A 6,150-nucleotide genomic window follows, 5' to 3' on the forward strand; every position below is an offset into this window, starting at 1 on the left:
GAAAGTATTGAAAGTAGTGACACTGTCAATCCGATCCATCCGTTCCAATGGGACTCGAAGCGTACAAGTCACTCGTCGAACAAAGACGTGGCTCCACTTGAATGAAGCGCATTGACCCGCGTTGCTTCCTGTCGAGCCTTAAATGCGAAGATTCAGCATCAGTTATTGAGCGGCGCGGTGACGGCGGCGTATCGACAGCGGCCGGGTGGTGGCGTTGACAGGGTGAAGGTCAGGGCTGAGGAGTCAGAGTTCACGGCTTCCGTGACAGAAGCGGAATAAAGAGAGGTGGAGGCACGGCGGTAATCACCGCGCGGAGCTGAGCAGCCAAATGTCCAAAGGGTAATGAGATGTTGAGGGACAACGCGCGGCGCGTGAGGTGGCTCAGTCCCATGTGTGTTGGGATCAAACATCTCGCTGGTGATTAGAGCTCCAGGTTGTAACAAGACCATATGCGCCGACCTCGGGAGGAAACGCCTATTGTGGCCATCAAAGAAGATTAAAGGCACCTCCTGGTGAAGTTTGTGATGTGAGCGTCTGAGCTGCTGGGGACTCGGCCCTAGCACGACGGAACGCAACGCGGATGAGTGTGAGTCCAGACGGCAGTGACTTGTAAGGAGGCGACAGAGTTCAACGGCGGGCCGAGTCCTCTTGTCTCCTTGTGTGCCGCGCGCACACATGCACGGCTGCGGGAGGGACAAGATGGCGACGTGAGGATCAGCGCTTCATGGCCCAGGCGGCCGCCCCATCCTTCCGACTGTCAGCTCCGATCCTTCCCCACAGCAGCGCTGCCTCGGGTGCACCAAGAGAATGACAGAGACCTTCCATCAGGACTGCACCTGCCAGCGCGGCGCCAAATGCCAGCAAAGACCAACGTGTCGCTGCTTGGCGTAAATGCCATGAAGCGGAGGCCAATTACTGGCTTCAGAGCCGAAGCCAAACTCTCACTGAACAACCAGTGTGTGACAGGACTCGCACACTTGTGCCACACTGCAGAAACTCAGCGTCGCTCTCGCTCTCTCTCAGAAGGGTCACGCCCCCTGTAGGTGTTGAGTTAACCTGCAGGCTCAGCAGCCAACCTGCTCCGATATGAAGAGGCTGGGCTCAGACAGGAGGGGCGGGGTCTCACATGATTGGCAGCGCCTCCACGTCACTCCCAAAAGAGAGGGGGAAACGTGGCTGGCGCTTCACTGATGACGTTTTAGCACCCCCGGTGGTCAGCCGCAGTAAAACTCTTGCTGGTTGCGGTTGACCCCTGTAAACCCCCAGACATGGAAGAGGCGATCCCAGCAGCCCCGTGTGAGCGGGACACTCTTCTCCATCCATCGGGGTTCGACCACAAAGATCAGTACCAGAGGCTTCTGGCTTCAGGTTACGCAAGTGGTCCAGAAAAGTGATAGCGCAGCAGATGTCTCCAACTCTGGAAATTGGATTTCACTCCTCACCAGCTGACCAAAGCTCAGCAGCAGGTCTGGACACGGCTGGTCCTCACAGGTCTGTGGCTAATGCCTTCCTCAAGTCAAGCTTTTTGGGGGCAATCTAAAGTCCAAGTCATTGGTGGTCGTGGCTCCTGACTGGAACTGTGATGTGGAACAAGGCGAGGGTCACCGGTGCTTTCCATTTGAAGACACCTCAAACCACCATCATCATGTCCACTGCTATGATGCCTGCTGTTTTCCTGCTGCTGTGAGGCCTAATCGCCAGGGTTACAATAGTTATTCATTCCTCTTTGTTTTGATTTAGTTTGGAATTTTTGTCTTTCAAATTCAGTGAGTTCTAATTAGGTTTTAGAGTGGATTGGTTAGTTTTAGTTTGTTTTTTGAAAAATGCTTAGTTCCACTTAAGTTATTAGTTTCAGTGGTTTAGTTATATAGTTTCAGCTATTAATTTTTTTCCCTTCAATATGAGGAACAGGAACAAGATTAAAGATTGAAATAGGTCACACAAATTATTATTATTATTATTATTATTATTATTATTATTATTATTATTATTATTATTAACTCAACAAAAGAATGGAAAATATTTTTTTTGCTCAACAACCACCATCGCGCTAGTCAGCGTTGTGATGTCAACACAAGTGACGTCACGGTCTTGACATGCCAAAAAACAGAATAAATAAATTCTAAATCATCTCAGAATGCTGCTTTATGAAATAAATAAAGTTGAAAATGAAGGATGATTCTGCCATAATTTTAGTTCATTTTGCGTAGTAAACAATCAGTTTCATTCACAGTTAGTTTTCGCTTCATGAAAAACCTTCGTTGTTATTTTTATTTTACAAAAATATATATAAAAATAATATATAATTCCAGTTTCCTGTCATGACTTTTCATGATTATAATGACCTTGGGAATCACACGTGATTGTGTGAGATTTCCAGGTGGTGAACAACCTCCATTGTGGCGCGACAGAATCATCATTGTTGGTTCATGTCACAGACATAGTGTAATGTTTACCCCTTGATCATGTCTCTCATTGTGTCATAAACATTTTAGAAATGATATGTTTTAATAGAAGTTGCAGAACCAGCCTCACTGTCTGCAAACATGTGGTGGAAACGTAGGTCTAAACATGAGAGGGTCAAAAACAGCATGAAAAATGTCCAAAAAAGAGTGTTTTCTTTGTGTTATTTTGTACCTGGCCAGTTAAAGAGGACACGGATCGCTGCTGAGGTGTTTCCATGTGTGTGTATGAAGCGTTGGAAACACGTATCAGGCGACATCGGGGTCACAAATATAATGAGCGCGCTCTGCGTGAGCGGGGCGTGCGAGACCGGAGCACACACACACACACACACACACACACACACACAGGGGTCCCCCCGCCCCCCGGAGCAGCGTACATATAGGCGACATGTTGGCACTGATTAGGGCGGACAGCTCGCCCCCTGCACGTCGACGGCCCAGACAGGATGGCTTGGTGCCAGCAGGGCTGTGAGGTCCGAGCCTGTGTGTGTGTGTCTGCCTCAAGTGTCCTGCTGGGAGAATGGCTGCATGTTATGAACAAACAGGCCAAAACAAACAGAAATACAGACGACGGGAAGGAGCCCAGGAACGTCGAGGGATGTCATGTGACACAAACTTTCTCAGACATTAACACACACACACCAAGTTTATGCGCGACAGAGACCAGTGGTGAAATATGAAGCCCTGGAAATCAATAGCAGGTCACAGGTCAAGCACCCTCTTCCAGCCATATGCTGCACTCACACAGACTCACAAGGCTCTGGGAGTCTGTGCCAGTGAGGACGTGTGTGTCAGACTCACATCTGCTGAGCAGACTTTAGAAAGACAGAGGGCACGAGCTGCCATTCACACACTCACACACACACCTCGCACTGCACACGCACACTTACCTGCTGGGCCCCTGTTGCTGGCTGCTCTAGCTGGTTTCCTCCCTGAGATAGTCCACGCATGGAATGGGATTAGCATCAAGTTGATTTCAAAGTGCACACACACACGCACACACGCACACACACAGAGAGCTATTTAAAAGAATCAGTCCACAGACGGAGAAGCCACGGTTCTGATGCTGAGAGAACGGGCTGCATCAGAGAGTCATGACCCCAGTCAGGGGAAACACTGGATTCAACAGACAGGTCCCAGAAAGCAACAGCAAAGTACAGGACTTGAGGGTCGCCATCCGTCCACTGCATTAAAAAAGGTTTTTCAAAATTTTTTTTTCTTTGTTTACATCATATTTGCAGCAGCTAAAGCTGGAGTTTTGCTGACTCCAGATTTCTCTAAATAATATTACAGAAAAAAACCTTACAATTACATTGTCAAACAAGTGAGGAAAGTCAGTGAAAGATAATTACATGAACTTTTATTTATTCAAGGGACTTGAAAATCAATATAAATATATTCAACATCATATCTTTATTGTTGTTTCATGGTCATTTGTACTTTAGTGTAAGAAGAATGTATGTGGTTTAAATAGACAAACAGAATTGATGAAAAACAATTTGGGCAGAGTATAACATGTTTTCTGTCAGACAATAAAATAAATAAATAGACAGAATTCAAAACTCGCAAAAACATAATTAAACTATATAAAAATATATCAAATAAATCACTCGAGAGCAAGTAAACGTATACAATATTCCACAAAAAAGGCTCTAAATATTCATTGTTAGAAGGATCAGTAAACATGGCACCTGTGGTGAATGTGATGGACGTATCTTGACTAAAGAACAACGCTGTGGTTGGACCCCGGTGCGACTGAAGAGCAAGGAGACAAGCGAGCCGTTTCTCTACAGTTGGAGAACTATATGAAAAATGGATGAGCATCTATAACAGGCCCTCACTCCGATGTTTGTCATGTGTCTCCAGCATCTCTGGGAAGCGACAGATGGATGGTGATGAGGGGTGGGGGGGCTGAGAGGGAGGATTCCGGGGGGTGTTAGCTTCATTCATATCTTTTTATCTGCTTCTAATCTACATCTAAATTCTGCGCTGCCATATGCTCACCTGCAGGGGGATTGAACATACGCTCGGAAACGCACAGCGAGACTGCGGGCCAACGTCGAAGGAGACTGGAAATGGAGTCAAGTCTGGAAGTGAATGAGGAGAAAGGAGAAAGGATTTAAGGATGGGCTTAAATCAAAGTACCAACCCAAAACCAACAAGAGCAAGTTCTCTCCCGTCGGAATCGTAGCCCCAGCCGTACAGCCCAAGATCCCCTGCTCGCTGGCACAAGAGTCCCTCACTGGAGTAAGAATTCCTCTGTGGCTGGGTGCTCGAGTCGAGAGTCGAGGGTCTCCCCCAAAAATCATCCGAATTGGTTTAACGGCCAGTTGCTCCAGCCACAATTTTGTTTTTCCGCCAGGCGTGCCGTCTCCTCACAGCTGATGGGTTGAAACATTCCGATGGGGGTTTTTAAGTGCTTGTGTACGGCTGGTTTTTAGCTGCTAAATCTTTCATGTTCTCCCATGAATAGCTGATCTGCTGAGATCAGGCCACTCCAGAACCTCCACCCTGCTCTGCCTCTGGTCAGCGGCTCGCTCCGATCCGTCACGCAGACCCCCGTCCAAACTTGGTCTGGCTGGAGCTGACGTGGCATGAGCACTCACCGAGGACAGGCCTGCTCACGCCATCGCACCCGGGTTCTCCTGCTGCTCACCAGTTTCAGGAGACTGTAACTTGGTCGGATCTAGGATCAGTGTCTCCACGCATCCAGGTGCGTCCTCACAAGGCCAGCACAAAACTACACACCATTTGCTTCATCATCATGTTTCCATTTGAATTCCATCTCATTGGTTCTTTAAGGTCTTCATCTTCTACTCTTCTCTGTTTTGGTTTTTTGGTTTCTTCTTCGCCAAAATAGATGAGAAAAACACGTTGGAAAAAAGACCTCGTAATTAAATGCCTTTAGTGTCATTGGCTGCCTTAGTTTTCTTACAAAGATATTTCCATATTCAGGATTCATATTGAGAATATCTTCATCTTCATGTCATAATATCATATCATATATAACATCTACAATGGCTGGGAAAACCTTCCTGCCGTTTCACAGCCTTCCATGAAAGAACATTGGATTCAAGGTGGCCTCTTAAACCTGTTTGTTACTGAGTAAACACCAGGGGAAAGCTTAGTGGGGAAAACATTTCAACTCTTTTCTCACTAAATTCAAACGTTGCTTTTTAGTTTTGCCTCCGAAAACCTTTCCTATATTCAGCAGCAGGTGCCCCTTCGGACAAATGAGGCAGTTTCAAAGCTGTTTGCAGAAACACCATGAAATGCATGCACTTTGAAAATGTAGTTTCATGTGAAGGTTTGTTTTTTTTTCTCCTCCAAATCAACTGGAGTGGGTGTCGGGATGCCCCACAGGCCTCGCCTTGATCCGGAGTGGAGGTATATGCACAGAGCCGGCGTGTTGATCCCCTCACACACACACGAAGACAGGGATTGATATGGGGGTTCTTCACACAGATGGGGGGGGGGATCATTTGTGAGCAGGCCCGTGTCACACACACACACGTGCACGCACGGGCGGGCCGGGCCTGCCTGTCTGCCACGGGTGTCAGTACATGTAAAAGGTCTCAGCATAAATGGGATTAATGCCGTCTCTCTCCCATCGGCAATCATTAAGCATTCTGTTTAAAGCGCAAACACACTCAAAATAAACGCACTTCCACTCTCCCCTGCTGCT

The sequence above is a fragment of the Synchiropus splendidus genome, chromosome 15 (assembly GCF_027744825.2).
Source record: "Synchiropus splendidus isolate RoL2022-P1 chromosome 15, RoL_Sspl_1.0, whole genome shotgun sequence".
Taxonomy (NCBI): Eukaryota; Metazoa; Chordata; class Actinopteri; order Syngnathiformes; family Callionymidae; genus Synchiropus; species Synchiropus splendidus.